At 31.5% G+C, this 18,394-nt stretch overlaps 1 pseudogene; it reads right to left on the bottom strand.

Annotated features, from left to right (window-relative positions):
- Positions 1-529: 529 nt before the first annotated feature.
- LOC149555954 (fatty acyl-CoA reductase 2, chloroplastic-like) overlaps positions 530-18,394 on the bottom strand; it is a 103,499-nt pseudogene continuing 85,634 nt past the window's right edge.

Raw genomic sequence — 18,394 nt, 5'->3', positions numbered from 1 at the left:
GGGAAATCCGGATTCCAAGAAATTTGCAAATCAAAGCATGCTTGGTCAAATATTCAATGTCCTCCATAACAGCCACTAGAGGAATAACCAAAACAGAGCGATCATGGCTATGCGGAAAACAACCATTAACTTTTGTCAACTTGGAGCTCTCCCCTGAATAAAACGATTCAGATCTCATTGCATGCATAGTTGGAGAAGAACCATCTGTTCTCACCAATGTAGAATAAACTACTAACTGCTAAGAATAGTAGAGAATTTTAATAAAAAACTCTCCAAAATATTGCTCTAGATTTTAGTTTGCTACATAGAATTTTCTATAAAAAACTCCCTCAAACTTGCTAAGAATCTTTATAAACAATATATTTGAACAATCTAAAAGAAATTAAGACAATCTATAAAAACAAGCACACCAGCAGGAATATACTCAAAAGAGGTGTATATAAGTTGTACTATAGACGGTGCCATAAAATCACCCCAACATTAAATAACCTGAGTCTTGATAAAACTATTTTATCATCTAAGTCTTTTTTCATCTTTTTTTTTCCATGATGACATTTTCAAGGAGTCCCAGAATATGAATCTTCATAATGTAATCATCCCAATCTATCGTATTTACATCAAATCCAAATATTTCCCTTTCCTCTTGGGAGAGTTCTTGGAATAACTTATTCGTGTTTGAGTTATCAAATCTGAAATCAAAATAAATACAATTCTTGTGAGATAATTTCTTAATATAAGAAGAACAATAAAAACAGTCAAATGAATTTTATCAAATACCTTGCTCTGCAAGTAAAATATGACTGGTATATCCTACCAATGTGTCTGTTCAGATGGGCTCTTACTTTCATGGCAATGCGTTCTTGCTTTTCCATTTGAACAAAAGGGTGCCCACTATTTGTCTATTAACATCACACATTGTTGCAATCAATGTTCTAAAATTTTAAGTAAAATGACTAAATTAAGAAAAATAGAACTAATTTGATATATGTTTCACCAGAATGACTCCTCTATGGATGGATTATTAATTGAGATTCAAATTTTCAATTAATATATGCATGTTTCTGAGAAACTCGTATCAATTAAGACAACTAAATAGCAACTGTGAACTTTTTTTAAATAAGAAAACACGTGCACATTAAACTTTCTCCAAATATGTCTTTAAAAAACTATATAATCATGAATTATTAAAACAAATTATAATCCAACTTACATTAAAAAAAATCTAGTGCAACTTACATCTAATGATCCGTTTATGGGTTGAGAAGAGAGATCTTCCATGTTTCCAAACAGCTTGAGAGAATCCTTTACTTTTACTGGTTTACCCCTAATGTCAACATAAGGGTGGGCTTTAAAATATTGGTAAAACATTTCAAAAAGTTCTCCCATAAATATTGGATTAGCAACAGAGGAAGCCATTTGATAAATCTCCAGCCCAGATTTACCAGCATGCTTTGCCATTACTGCAAGTATTGCGTTTGCAACCATATCTACCGGAACCTGAAGTTTATATTATTTGTATTTATAAATACGTGAAGAAAATTATGACTATGATTAATGTTTTTCAAAACAATTCAATTAAAACTGTTAATATTGTGTGGTGATACTTAATATATCAAAAGCCACATCTGGATCAGCAATGAGGGCAGAGAGCTGGCCTTTTGCATAGTAGGCAATTATTGGATCCACCATTCTGCATTAATTGAATTTTAATAAAATGTTTAGTCTGCAATAAATAAAATTTGATTACATTATAAAACCTAAAGTGTTTTTTTAATACTTTTTGAAAATTAAAACCTCTAATATCATAAAATCATAACAATTTTTGAAAATTAAAATTTCTAACATCATTAAATTTATCTTTAAATCTGGAAAAATTAGTTTTATGAAATAAAATGGTTTTAAAATTATTAATTTCTATAAAATTTATTTTCAAATGTGGAAAAAATAGTTTTACGAAATAGAATAGTTTTAAAATTATTAATTTCTTTACATTGTAGTTTGTAGATGATAGATTCTTAAGAATATTCATGTTTTAGTTAGAAAGATTGTTTTTTTATCCAACTTTCTTATATCTTGATGATAAATCATTAAGTATGATCTGAAATGTTGATACAAATAAAATTAACACATTGAAATTCAAAAATACACAACATAATTACTATGGACCCTGGAAATCTAAAGTCTACCATTGAAACCCTTCATGGGAGATAACTCTTTTCAAGGCTAAACAATTTGGGATGCTGAGAATCTCTCAAAAATTGTAGACCGTTTTCTTCATACAGTTCTCTTACATCTTGATAATAAATCATTCAATATGATCTGAAATACTGATGCCAATAAAATTTGACACAATTAAATCTAAAAGACATATGTCAACACAATCATTTACCTTTACACTTTTACATTGAAGAAAGAAAGAATGGACCAACAAAAAAAATCAATATGAACTCCTTTAAAGAGCATAAATGCCTTCAAGTCCTCCTACCAACCAAATAGAAAAGGAGGGAAGGAAGTGGGAATTCCAGACTAATAGCAAATCAGAAATTAAACAATCCAGGAAAGCTTGCCTTGTACATTAGAAGTTGAACAATTTAATATATTAAACTTCAACTAAAATGAATTAGATTTGTCTTAGTGCTTTTAAAAAAATCTTATAATAATGTTAACCCAAATTGATACAGATGGCACAAACAACTTTAAATCGTTCTTACAAATTATCTTCAAAGACACTTTGACAAGTACCAGAAACTAGTAAATACTTGATGCATTCATGAGGTTTAAGATTGTTCTTACCAGATAGTAGTAAATAAATGATACATTCATGAGGTTTAAGTCTACTCTTACCGAAGGCCTTCTATCCATCCAGGAAATGGATCGTTGTAGGTTCCTTCAATCACACTAGGTCTAACAATAGCCAATGGAATTTCTCCTCTGTTATGGTCTAAAAACATCTCTCCCATCGCCTTACTAAACACATAAACATCATTCCATCCATATTTTCTTGCCCTGCAAAGTTCATCGGGTAAAAATATATTATTTATTAAATATTGGGAATTCTTGTCTCAGAAAAATCTTATAGGCCACCCTTAAGGAGAAATCGGATCGTAGATTATGGAGATTGAAATATAATATAACAAATCAGGAATTCTTTCTGTACCTTTTCAAAGCCATGTCTTTCATTGTTTGGAAAATGCCATCATCATGAAAAGGTCGAACAATTTTGGCCAGTTCAAATTCATTCAAAATGTTCAAAGCTGGATAATCTTCCATTTTGAATGGTTTTTCGGCAATCCTTGGAGCGTTACTCAAGTAGCGTAAATATCCAAATTCAATATTTCTGCCAGCCTTGAAGTAACATTACCATGCAGATAAAAAAATCATTTTACGGCCAAAAATAGTGCAGATTATTCTTAGCATTGTCAGGAGATTCGTATAACTATAAATGTAAATCAGAATTCGTGAGTCACCTGTCACAAGAGCATCAAAACCACATCCTCCATCACCTACTCAAGCCTTTATATGGTTGAAGTCCAATCATTTTATCAAAATTATCCAACAACATTCTTCTGTGTGTGTGTTTGGTTTCTTCACTTGTGGAGAGTAATGGCGAAGATTATAAAAACAAGGAAGAAAGAAGGTGAGGCATTCAGTTTATGTGGGAAGAAACATGAAGAAGAAATGCTTGAGCAGAAGCATCCATTGCTTGTAAATCATGATGAATTTCACAGTGAACCAAAATGCATCTGAAGATGAGAAGAATTCAAAATGCAAAAGTGAATGTGAAGAAGAGAAGAAGAAAGGGGGTTTGGGGAATCCCAAACACTCAAGTGAATCTGAGGGAGGGAAAAATAAATGTAGTTTGAATAGAAATCTTCTTTTGCATGAAGTGTAATGCTGTTATTTCTTTGTGTGCAATTCACTGTGAAATTCATCATGATTTACAAGCAATGGATGCTTCTGCTCAAGCATTTCTTCTTCATGTTTCTTCCCACATAAACTAAACGCCTCACCTTCTTTCTTCCTTGTTTTTATAATCTTTGTCCACAAGTGAAGAAACCAAACACACACAGAAGAATGTTGTTGGATAATTTTGATAAAATGATTGGACTTCAACCATATAAAGGCTTGAGTAGGTGATGGAGGATGTGGTTTTGATGCTCTTGTGACAGGTGACTCACGAATTTTGATTTACATTTACAGTTATATGAATCTCCTTACAATGCTAAGAATAATCTGCACTATTTTTGGCCGTAAAATGATTTTTTTATCTGCATGGTAACGTTACTTCAAGGCTGCCAGAAATATTGAATTTGGATATTGACGCTACTTGAGTAACACTCCAAGTGTTTTAAATTTGGATATGACAAATCAAGAAGCAGCTCAGGAATTCGTTCTGTACCTTTTCAAAGCCATGTCTTTCATTGTTTAACAAATTCCATCATCATGAAAAGGTCGAACAATTTTTGCCAGTTCAAATTCATTCGAAATGTTCAAAGCTGGATAATCTTCTAACCCTTTGGTTAGGCAATCTTCCATTTTGAACAGTTTTTCGGCAATCCTACCTTCTCCTTGCCCATTGACATATGCTGTAGGTTAAGAAAGCAAAAGAAATGTAATGTTCAGAATGTAAATAATGTGTTGCTTCCATTAAGTAGGAAGTATAAATTATGACATAAAGGTTACCTGTTGATACATGCAAAAAGAGTTGCAGCTTTCTGCAACTTCTTCCAAACTCCATGAGCCAAGACGGTCCTTTTGTATTTGTCTCCAAAGTGACATCATACCTAAATAATAAATATAAATGCCAGGTTTAAAATCCAGAATCTTCGAGAGCTAACAAATTTCTAATTTTTATGAGATCTGCAAATTTAAAAATCTATTTTTCATTTTCGAAAATTTTCTTAGAAATATTTAATATTAATCAATAAATCAACAGTTTCGTTGATCTGATCCTCTTCAATTAAAAAACTAATATCATCAATTTTCAAAATGATTCTACATTTAGATTAATTATCCTCAAATATTCTAAATATTAACTTTTTCTATTATATTAGACATAAGTATATCAACTATATTAAAAAAAATATCATACCATCAATTATTCAAATAGAACATATAACTATTATATTTTATTTTATTAGATAGAAACATTAGAAGAACAATATACCATCACCTACCCAATTCAAACATTATAACTATTCTATTAGAAAAAAGAAAAAACTCATTAAAGTGATCAACCACATTAGAGGAAGAGTACAGGTACCATCAATCATCCAAGTACAAATCATTTCTTCCCCAATGTCCCAATTGTCAATCTAAAAGCAACCAAAGCAAGTCAAAACAAACTTCAACTGATCATGTAATACTAACTAGCTTAGTTAACATTAGAATTTTATTGTCACTTGGGTAATGAAGCAATCTTAAGATTTATTAATCTATTATAACCTTAACTAACTTAGTTGCAAAAACATAAAGTATAAGAAAATAACATGAACATAGATGACACCAAGATTTAATGTCGAAACCCAGTTTGGGAAAAAACACCTTGCAACTAGCCACAATAATTTTCACTCTTTTGAAGTGAGCCCTGTTAAGAGCCAACCCTATTAAAGATTCCAAAACATACTATTAAGTATAACCCTATTAGAGGATTTAGATCATCCTATCAGGAGTGGCCTAGTTAGAGGTCTTTAAAAACTTCAATATTGAAATGTCACCTTGTTAGAGGATTTACAATATGACTGTTAAGTCAACTATGTTAAGAGATTTCTTTACTACTATAATGGTTAGAAAGAAACAAAAAATTTGACCTAATTTATAAAGAAACTTTCTTTTTAGATTTTTTTTTTTTTTTGCTTGACCTTTGGATTCTTCTTGATCAGATGTTCTTTGCAGCTTGTCTTCCTGCTTTGCCTTTCCTTCGCTCAAATATCCATCTTATTTTATCTCTCCACTTATTACATTTTATCCTCACAACTTGATCTTTCTTATATATCATAAAATAGGAAAAGTTGGCTTGAATTTCATTTCAAAATATCAATAAACATCTAAATAGTCAGCCTAAACTAATCAAATATTTGACAAATGCATTATGTTGTCACTTAGTCAATACTAGATTTGAATGCTCAGTTGACACTATGACTCTTTTGATGCCTCATTACTTAGTCAATACTACACTCATTTTGATGTTTGACCACTCAGTGAATACTATAAGTAGGAATCCTTTTATTAACTAACTTCTTGGTTAATATTGTAAAGTCTTCTTTACTCGATTGCTTACTTAATATTAAGATATAAAAGCTTATACTGCTAACTCTACATTGCTCAATTAATGATGATATTTGTGTAAACATTAATGACAATATACAATTGAAGAGTTTTTTTCAACACAACCATCATGAAAATCTCACTTAGGATTCAACTAGGGTAGTGTGCCCTTACCGTGCAAGTTTCTCTCTTTCTTATGCATGAATTAATTACCCTTTACATCTCAAGAAGTAATAAAATTTAGTTCCTCTTTTCTTTCCTTATTTAAAGAAGAATGTTTGGAAATTTTCTACATCTCGAAAGTCATGAACACTCCCATCAAGATTACGACTCTAACCCATCTCATGGCCTTTGACAACCCAATCAAGCTAGATATGATTAGGCAATTTGTCCCTATATGGAACAAAATTTTCTAGAGAGAATTATTCCAATGCCTAGGCACTTAATACATTGGTTTCTTGAATAGATTCTACTCCAATGTAGATATAATAGCCATGTTCACTGCAGTAATGAGACATTTCTATGTCGACAATGCCCCTATCGCTAGTCTTTGCCAAGAATTATTTGAGAACAAGCTACTAGGTAGTCTAGACATAGTTCTGATGAACATTAGAGGGGATCTTATGATTCCCTTGCCGGCCAACTACAATATGTTATACATAAGGGGAGAACTAGTCCAAACATACCCTATCATCTTTATGGAGAACCGTACATGCTTCCAGGAGGATAGGGACATTTACCATAGAAAAATTTAGTTTCTCCTCTTCTTATTTGTTTTATTGGATCTTATTGAGTAGGATCAAGTAGAAAGATACTTTGAGGAAAAGGGGATTTTGCATGAAATGTCTTTACATGTAGCCACAGAAGACCTACAGGAAACTTTCAAGGAAGAATAATGGAGGACTATGTTTTGTATTTTGAAAACTTTTCGTCTTTAGTTTTTTGTTCATAAAAAATTTGTTTGTAAAATAATAGTATGGACATTTAGGAAGTGTATAACTTAAGGGGCTTTCTAATGAATGGTTCATAAGGCACAACACTTGGTGAAGGTTTTGCAAATGGGGTTGCAAGCTTTGGGTTTAACTGTGGAGGAAACTCCATAGTTAAGCGCGCTCAGGCTAGAGTAGTATTGGGATGGGTGACCTCCTGGGAAGTCCCGGTGCTTCACCCCTGTGACCATCACCTAGATCCAATGAGTGCTAAGTGTTCCATTTATTCTCATGAGAGATGGATTCATGTTGAATCACTACTCATGAAACAAGGGTCATCGAGTTTGATTCAAAATCACACAGTTAAATCCTGATATTCACATCACAATTTGACTAGCTGTGGAAATCATCTCCTACTTATCAAGTGTATAACTAGTTTGCAAAATATACCTTTACTGAACTTTATGACTAAGTATTATTGATAACAATATAAACATATTTTAATTTCCATGAAACTTTGAAGTCTTAGTTTTTTATCTGGTAAAGATTATCTTGGTTTATTTGCATGTTGGTAATCTATACCAAGAGGGGTCACATTTTGTGTTTAAAATAATTGATGGGTTTCCCATATTTGAGCCATACCAAGGTTTGGTTTGTCTAAATTAAATTTATGAATAGGTTTTCATGTGAACTGGGAGATTTTGATTTAAAGGGAAAATGATTCTAGGTATGCTCTATATTAAATATAAAAACTTCCATTTGAACTATAATATACTTCTCCTCATGAATATAGATTAATTCTTCAAAGATTAAGAAATATTACTTAGATAAGCTCTTGAGAGTTGAGCAATCTGGCTAAGAGATCTTTTTGTAGGTCTTTTGATTTCAAATATATTTAGTACAAGGTTTGACCATGTGGTATCTTCATTTAGCTCTAAATAATGAATTAAACTAAATTTGAAGATCTAAAAATTGAAGTTCAAAATTTATTTTCTCTATTTTTTTATGCTTGGATAAATTCAAAGATTGAAACAGGACAATCAAAGAAAGTTTATTATATTGGAAATTATCTTTATATGTGGAATCAAACGGTAAATCTAACCATCTAGTAGGGAGAAAGGTTGTTGTGGTTTCTCTTAACAAGTTTTATCAGCACCGGTGAATCAGCTATTAATTAGTTAACCCTCTAGGACCTTAGAGATCTCATAAGTATGAGTACAATAGAAAGCAAGGACGAAAAATTCAAATGAATTTTTCAATTTGTACTTTCTTTGAAAAGAGACCCTTGTAATAATACTTCAATTCTGTAATTATAATTATGCATTTCCCAATTTTGTGTAAAAGAGGGTGTGCCCTTCACAAGTCCTCTACAGGGCAAGTGTATTTCTCATCCCTAAGAGTGTTGGAATACTTCAGAATAACTAAGAGGGGGGATGAATCAGTTATCCAAGGTCCAAATCTACAAATAAAACTTTTTAGTACTACAACTTATTTTTATGCATGCATTGATCATTTGTTAGAAATAATAAAATTGAAATGAATTGCTCTGATACCATGATGAAAAATATAACACAACACTGAACAAGCAGAGGAAAGAGAACCAAGGGAAAAATCATAAGCGATACGAGAAACCCAAAATGGGCTCTGAACCTTTCAAATTTTATGTAGCTTCAATTTAACTCTTAGATTCATTTACATATGAAACAAAAAATTACTCTATCTAACAATATCTTAATTGGTAGAAAAAAATGAGTCTCAATACCATCCAGGGGTATGAGAACCAGAGATTGTTCAGTACCTTAAAAATGTATTATAGCAGGCAACAACGGCAATCATGGGTACTGGATAAATAAAATAAAATTAGTATTCCATATAAAGAAAGATTCTTTGCAAGTGTCCTTCCTCCCTATGTCAAAATGAGATTTTTGGAAGAGGTGAAGAGCATGTGACAAGCACAACAATAGAAGACAAGATAAATAAAGAGTAGCAACTAAACAAAATATATCACAAAGTTCACATGCAAGGAGAATCAAACAAATTCATCAACAAAGAAATCAAGTAAGAATATGACATGATTAAATAGTTGAGAGAGCCAAGAAAGAATAGGAAATTTCTAAAAAAATTGGAGAACAAATAAAGTGAATTTCTAAAAAAAACTAAGAAGTGAAGAGATAAGATAAGCTCATATTAGAAGTTATTCATAGTTTCTAAAAAGAATATTAAGATTAAATATTAAAAAGAATGAGAGAAATATTATATTTTAAAAAAATGTAGTGACAATATTATATATTAAAAAAAATCTTTAAAAGAAAGAATATATTTTGACATAGAAATTGGAGTTGCATATAAATAAGATTTAAAATACTAGAAATTCACATAAGATCTAAAAAGATATTAAATATTACAAAAAAGATAGATGAGAGAAAATATTTATATTTAAAAACAATGAATAGATTTAAATCTAATTGACTATAATGTATAAAGAACATTAATTATCATTATAAAATGTTTGGAAAATAATAATGTAATTTTTTATTTTAAATATTTAACAATAAAAAATAATAATAATAAATTCTATTAAACTAAAATTGATAAATGCTACTTGTTAAAACAAGAGCAAAATTTTTTTTTAAAAAAAAATTTAATAATAATTTTTTTAAAATAAAGATACTTTGGTAGAGATTATTTAATAAGATGCGCTTCCAATTAATGACAACCTTCATCACATAAAACTCAAAACAAGGATTAGTAGCTCTGATACCATGTTAGAAATAATAAAATTGAAATGAACTAAAAAATAAAGAATTATAATTTAATCCAAGAGAGTTTTTGATGAACATAATTACCATACTTTATAAGAGCTTTCCAAGATCAACACAAAATGAGGAGACAAGGATTTTGAAAGGGGAAAGCAAAGAAAACCCCTTGTGAATTATATGAATGAGGCAAATGCCTAAAGAATGAAAGAAGGAGAGAGAAGAGAGAAAATGGAGCCATAGGCTCATTACAAGAACTACATAGTGATTGTGTGTTTTGAATGAGAGAGAGAAGCATCTCTTATAAAGAGATGAGAAGAGGAGTTATTTGTAACTCCCAAGTGAATGATTGCCACATTCATAAGTGTGTGCATAACAAGTGTCATAATCCTCTTAAGGAGGAATAACTATTTTCCTTAATAAAGGAATTACAAAATAGACTTGTCCTCACATGTGGACTAGAGGACAAACAACATAAGGGATACCTTGGTTTATCCCATTTAATAAATACAACCAAGGAAAGATTACCAATTCTAACATCATTCAATATCTTAAGCATATGCATATTGTTGTGCTATGTCAAAATAACTTTACAGACATGTAGACATGCAATACCACAAAATCAATCACAAATTTTGACACAAAGATTTTACATGGAAACCCAATTTGGAGAAAAAAATAACTAACATGCTACCAATTTTCACTTTTGTGAAGTGAGCCATGTGAGGAGCTAACCCTATTAAAGGTTATAGTGCACATTGCTAAATGTGACTTGGCTAAAGGATTCCAATCACCCTATTAGGAGTGAGCCTTGCTAGAGGACTTTAAAACATTCCATTAGAATGTTACCCTATTAAAAGATTTACTAATGATTGTTAGGTTAACCTTAGTCCAAAGGATTTATCCAGACTGATATAATTATTAGAGAGTAACAGTAGGACTTGGTCTGATAATGAAAAAAACTCACTTGTAGATTACAGATTCCATATTCAATCCTCCAATTTGCTTGGCATTCATCCTCTTCATCTCTGGTAGCTTATTCACCATTCAAGCATTCATCACCTTAAGCCTTATTTCTTTGTATTCCAACTACAGACTTTTCTATTCAACCACCATATGGAGCAACACCCTAGAATTCTTGTCTTTCTTAGGTTCTCACATATGAAATGTGGTTTCTGGCTTGATATCTCCTTAAATGAAGAATTTATGTCCTTTTTTTCTTAACCACAATCACCCATTCTAGGGTTAGGTTTGATCCATTGAATCTACCCATCTTTTCATTTTATTCTCTTCTATAAACTTCCTCTACAATCCTCTTTGAATTCACCTAAAAATGGTTTTTCTTGAATTTGGTGCCACCAGCTCATCATATTAATCTTCCACACACTTTACACAATTCAATAAATTGACTTTGTTGGCTCAAATTCGTTAAATCTTTGATCTAACTCATTTTACTTGCACTCAGAAATAACACTTTGTTTGCTCGGCAAACATTGTCTTCTGATGCTTGGCCAACACTGGGTTGCTTTGCATCCACTAAGTCTTTATTGGTGCTCAACACATACTAACTTTATTCACTGGAAACCAACTAGATTTCTCTTTCTTGACCCATACTAAGCTTACTACTTGACTTCAACTAATTTTTTGTTCGACTTGTACTAACTTTTCTTGGCTTGCATTGTTTGCTAGGTCAGGCTTGGTAGATGTTTTTCTTTTCTTAGCCTTCTTCTAGTCTTTTCTCAAGTATCCTTTCATTTTAGACTTAAGTAGATAAATATTTCACTATATCATTAATGTCTTACTTGGTCTTAGTGCTTCTTATATACACCATATAACTCAACATTTCTCTAGGTTCTCTTGTTATCCTTTCTTTTCAAATCATCTTCATCAATCAATCAATTCATAGCATTTAGAAAAAAGTAAATAATTGTCTTACCAAACAAGTAGTAGGTTTGACTTCAGTGAAAAAATAATGTTTTTTCCATGATAGGTTCATCAATCTTCTTCACTTCAGCAATCTCCTTTCAATAATCTCCCTCTTTGGCATTGATGACAAACCAATACCAACAAAAATACCAAAAAGAAATTTTATACCTTGCATTAAAATATCTCTCTCTATTAGAATGTATGCCTTCCTCTAATTTCTCTAATACCTCTTATATCTCCCTCAATATATTCTTAGTAAACACTCCCTCATATTCTTCAAGTACAACTCTATCTTTCTCCCTATTTTACAATAATGCCAAAGACTTGTCATCTATACATGTAGATATAATCAATTCAATTTCTCCCTCTATCACCTTTCATGTGACTGTAAATCTTCTATTTTAGCTCCTTCTCTCCTTCTTTACTTCAAGCAAGTCCTAAAATAAGATCCACTGTATCAATTTGTAAAATATGTCATTCAACTCGGTTGATGCAAGGCACTACTCTTACTTCTTAAGAAGCTTTGGATAGGGGTATCACCCCTAGTTTACCTCTAGGATATTCATGTGCATCCTTAGGTAAAGCCTTTGTGAATATATCAACTATCTGTTATTTTATATTCACATATTCCATTCTCATTTCTTTGTCTTGAACCAATTCTCTCAAGTAATGATACTTTATTGTAATGTGCTTTGTTTTTGTATGCATCATAGGGTTCTTTGATATGTTTATAGCACTTGTATTGTCATAGTAGAGTACCACAAGTTCAGTAATTTTCTCCTTCATTCCTTTGAGTAACTATTTTATCCATACCATATTTGTGCAATTCACTATAGCAACCACACATTTGGCTTTGATAGTAGATTGTGATATACAATTTTGTTTCTTTTGTTGGTCCAGGTGACCAATATTTTTCCTAAGAAAAATGCTCCACCACTTGTACTCTTTCTGTCATCAATGTTTCTAGCCCAATTAGCATCTGTATAGGCTCTCAATTCAAAGTTGTCATTTTTCTTGTAGTATAGACCATAGTCTTATGTTCCTTTCAAGTATCTCATAATCCTTTTAACAGCCATCGAATGATTCTCCTTAGGATTTGCAAAAATCCTTGCAACAATCCCAATAGCTAATGCAATATTAGGTCTATTATGAACTACATATTACAATTTTCCAATCATAGATGTGTACAATGTTTGATTTACTTCAACAAAATCATCAGTTTTGGATAGTTTGTGTCCTCTCACCATAGGAGTACTAACAGGTTTTGAATCTTCCATAACAAAATTTCTCAAGATTTTGTTCACATTCTTGGACTGAGTGATGTAAATGCCATATTTCATCCGATATACTTGCAATCCAAAAAAGAACTTAATTTCTCCAAACATAAACATCTCAGACTCTTCCTTCATTTCATTTGTAAATGTCTTACACAATACATTTTGTTCTCCAAAAATGATATCATCAACAAATATTTCAGCTAGTAAAATTCCTTTACCTCCTTTGTCTTCAAGTGCATATTGTTTTCATCATTAATCTTCTCAAAACCAATCTTCACAAGATAGTTGTGAAGCCTTTCATACCATGCTCTGGGAGCTTTCTTTAAACCATATAAATCTTTATGTAATCTATACACCATGTTCTTATTGTTTGGATCAACAAATCCTTCAGGTTGTTCTATGTGAATTTTCTCTTCTAGTATATCATTTAGAAATGTTGACTTAACATCCATTTGATAAACTTTATATCCTTTGTATGTAGAGTAAGCAAGAAAAGTTTTTATTCCTTCTTTGGAACAAGGGAAAATGTCTCTCCATAGTTAATTCCTTCTTCTTGTGCATATCCTTTGCAAACTAATCTTGGCTTTTTCCTTGTGACTTCATCATTCTCATCCAATTTGTTTCTGTACACCCACTTGGTTCTAATCACATTCTTGTTCTCAGGTTTGGGTACTAGTGTCCATGTTTTGTTCTTCCCAATCAGATCAATTTATTCTTTCATGGATTAAATTCAATCTTCATTCTCTAATGCATCCTTTACTAACTTAGGTTTATGTATAATTAAAAAGTGTGTGTCATTTCTCAATCTATTCCATGTCATTACCTTATCTTCATTATCTCCAAAAAAAAAATTTGGCAGGGTGATGTCTTCTAACATACTTTGAAAACCTTGGTTCTATTCTCCTTTCTACATTAGGTCTTTCATGAAGTTCAATTTAAGATTCACTATGTACTTATCTATCGTGTAACTCAAAATTCCTTTCATTTAAATTGATCTCATTATCAGAATGTACCTCAGCTTTTGATTACAACTCGACTTCTAAATACAACTTGACATCCATTGTAGGTGACTCAACAATTAGTGATTCTCGTTGATTAACAACTTGGTTTGTAGAATTATCAGCATCAATAGACATGTATTCATAGTAGTACATAATGGTTCTATAATTTTCAAGTTCCTTCTTTGGTTCATCTTCATGCATTTTTGTATATGCATCGACAAAATTTATATTTTCACTTTCCACAACTTTGTTGTGTTAGAATTTAAACACTTATAAGTTTTACTTCTCCTGAAATAGCCTAGGAATATACTTTCTTCACTTTTAGCATCAAGTTTACCATTTATGTTTTCCTTAAGAATGTAACACCTGCTTCCAAAAAATTTAAAATATTTGACATTGGGTGAGTATATATACCATAATTCAAAATGTGTGGAACTCGTAACTTTCTTGACTTGTACTTAGTTCAAGGTATAGACAGCTCTATTGACAGCTTCTCTCCAATATTTCAAAGAAACATGCTTTCTTCTTTGAGAAATCCCATTTTATGGAGGGGTCCTAGGTGTAGAAGTTTGTCTCTTGATTCCTCTGTCATTACAAAAAATTTCAAACTCATTTGATGTAAACTATCCTCCTCAATCAGATGTCAGACATTTCAAGATTTTACCAGTTTCCTTTTCAAAACTTTCCAAATACCACTTAAACATTTGAAAAGCATAAGATTTTTTCTTTTAAGAACATTACTGTCATCAGTCTTGAGTAATCATCAACAAATAGGATAATGTACTTGTCAAATTTGTAGCTTTGCACATCAATTGGTCCACATAAATCAATATGAACTAATTCCAATATTTTTTTGAAGTATGAGTCTTATTTTTAAAACTAAACTTTTATCATCTTTCCTAATTGACATTGTTTGCAAATCACATTATCACATTTTTTCAATTTTGGCAAACCTTTGACTCTTTTCATCTTACTGATACTGACCAAATTGTCAAAATTTACATAACATAACCTCTTGTGCCATAGCCACACATCATCAAATTGTACAATAAGACAAGTAGCATCATTCATATCAAGATAAAATATATTACCTCTAGTCTAATCTCCACTTCCAATTAGTTTTCCATTAGTGTCATAGATCATAGTCTTTCTATTATCAAATTTAACTTTGCAACCTAAACTATTCAATGGTGACACATTCAACAGATTATAGTTAAGTCCTTCCACATAATAAGCATTGTCACTCATGATCTTATCTGTCAATCTTATTGATCATTTTCCTTTAATCAGATAGGGTGCATCATTACCAAATCTAACACTATTTCCATTGTAATACTCAAGGGTAATGAACTTACTTTTGTCTCCATTCGTGTGATGTGAACATCCACTATCAATTATCCATCTATCACTTGTTTTCACAAAAGATATCAATGTAGTTGCCTCATCTTCATAAGAAATACTTCATAGCAACAAGACAACTTCATCATCATGATCTTCAGATTTGTCATTGGATTCTTCTTTGGCAATGTAATAAGCCTTCTTTCCCTTGTCCTTGTATCCTTTGTTATTATCATCTTTTCTACCTCTGAATTTGTCTTCATTCTTGTTGTTTGACTTATCAAGACATCTTGCTGCAATATGGCCAATCTCATGACAATTAAAGCATGTGATGGGTAACTCACCTGTGTATTTTTCTTTGCCTCTATGAAATTTCTTGGCTAGAAATGCTTTCAATTCTTCTAGCTCTTCATAATATGTATCACTATCACTAGAAGTAGGTTTGACCTTTTTCTTTTTTCTCAGCTTTAGGTTTTTTTAGTGTTAGCTTAGCTTTCAAACAAGATTCAACATTCTCAGATTTGAAATTATTAAAATTTGAAAGTTCAAAAGTAGTGAGTCTACCAACCAATCCTTCAGGGGTCAGATTACTACCATGGGTACACCTCAATTCTTGTATAGAAAAGACTCTAATAGCATAGATTGGTAGTAGGGTTCTCAATATTTTGTTGATCACAATATCATCTTCAATATTTCCATTATATCCTCAAATTGCATTACCAATATCTTTGATCCTTGCAAAATACTGGACTATAGTCTAACCATCTTGCATTCACATTTCATCAAAATTTCCTCTTAGGCTTTCAACTTTGGCTCTCAGCACATTCTTGTCTTCTTCGTAGATCTTATGCAAGGCATCCCAAATCATTTTAGTAGAATAACATCCTTTGATGTCATCAAAATTTGAGTAGCTTAGGGAAAATGCAATCTTCAACATTGCCTGATTGTGTTCCTTCCTTTGTTTTAATTGTTCAACGGTTGGGGCTCCAGTTGGATCAACATGCTCAGTGGTGATAGTTGACTGTGTATAATCTCCAAGACATCCTAGATGTAGCTTCATCAACCTTTTCCATGCAGAAAAGTTTTATTTGTTTAACTTGGGCACCTCCTTTCTATACATTTTGATTTTTAGCTTTATGTACCATTAAATTTTTCTCTCAAGTACATGGTGCTCTGATACTAATTTTTAGAATACTTTAGAATAACTAATAGGGAGGCTGAATTAATTATCGAAGGTCCAAATGTACAAATAGGACTTTTTAGCTGCAACTTATTCTTATGCATGCATTGATCATTCAATATCTTAAAATTATGCATATTGTTGTCCTATGTCAAAATAACTTTGCAAAAATGTAAACATGAAATACCACAAAATCATTCACACATTTTGACACAAGGATTTTATGTGGAAACCCAATTTGGGAAAAAAAACTAGTAACATGCTACCGATTTTCACTCTTCTGAAGTGAGCCCTATGAGGAGCCAACCTTGTTAAAGGTTACAATACACACTATTAAATGTGACTTGGTTAAAGGATTTCAATCACCTTGTTAGGAGTGAGCTTTGTTAGAGGACTTAAAAATATTCTGTTAGAATGTCACCCTATTAAATAATTTACTAATGATTGTCAGGTCAACCTTAGTCTGAAGGATTTATCCAAACTGATACAATTTTTAGGTCAACTTTAGTCTAAAGGATTTATCCAAACTGATATAATTTTTAGAGAGTAACAGTAGGACTTGATTTGATAATGAAACAACTCACGTACAGATTACAAATCTCACATTGAGTCCTCCATTCTACTTAGCATTCATCCTCTTCGTGTTTGATAATTTGTTCACCCTTCAAGCCTTCATCACATTAAAATTTCTTGCTTTGTATGCTAACTGTAGACTTTTCTATTTGTTCACCATATGAAGCAGCACCCTAGAGTTTTTGTCTTTCTTAGGTTCTTGCACATGACGTATTTTTTTTCTAGTCTGTTATCTCCTTAAATAGAGAATTTAAGTATTTTTTCACTTAACCATAATCATCCATTCTAGGGTTAGGTTAGATTCATTGAATCTACCCATCTTTCCACTTCATTTCCTTCTAGAAACTTCCTCTAAAATCCTCTTTGAATTCACCTCAAGAATGATTTATCTTGAATTCTATGCCACCAACTCATCATAGTAATCTTCCACATGATCCACATAATTCAAGAATTCAAATTTATCAGCTCATATTTGTTAAATCTTCAATCTAACTCATTTTACTAGAACTCGACAATAACACTCTATTTGCTTGACAAACAATTCCTTTTGATGCTTGGCCAACATTAAGTTTTTACTGGTGCTCGACACATAATAAATTTCTTCACTTGGCACCAACTAGATTTCTCTTGCTCTGCTCATACTAAACTTACTACTCAGCTTCAACTAATTTTTTGTTCAGCCTGTACTAACTTTGCTTATCTTGCACTATTTTCTAGGTCAGTCTTAGCATACACATTCCTTTACTTATCCTTCTTCTAGTCTTTTCTCAAGTAGCCTTTCATTATAGACTTAAGTAGATAAATAAAACAATATATCATCAATGTCTTGCTTGATCTTAGTGCTCCTTTTATACACTATATAACTCAACATTTCTCTAGGTTCTCTTATTATTCTTTATTTTCAAATCTTCTTCATCAATCAATCAATTGATAGAATTTAGACCAAAGTAAGCAATTGTCTTACCAACAAGTAGGTTTGACATTAGCGACAAAATAATGATTGTTCCATGATAGGTTTTATCAATCTTCTTCACTTCAATAATCTCCTTTCAACGGAGAGATCTCTAAAGTTCCCTTCTCCTTTATCCAATATCAAATAAATCAAGGATATATCTTTTGGCACCTATATTCCAATAGTACTTCAGTA

Source organism: Cupressus sempervirens, chromosome 5 (genome assembly GCF_028749045.1).
Source record: "Cupressus sempervirens isolate cs-2001-9-10 chromosome 5, ASM2874904v1, whole genome shotgun sequence".
NCBI classification, from domain to species: domain Eukaryota; kingdom Viridiplantae; phylum Streptophyta; class Pinopsida; order Cupressales; family Cupressaceae; genus Cupressus; species Cupressus sempervirens.
This window is presented reverse-complemented; position numbering and strand designations above follow the sequence as displayed.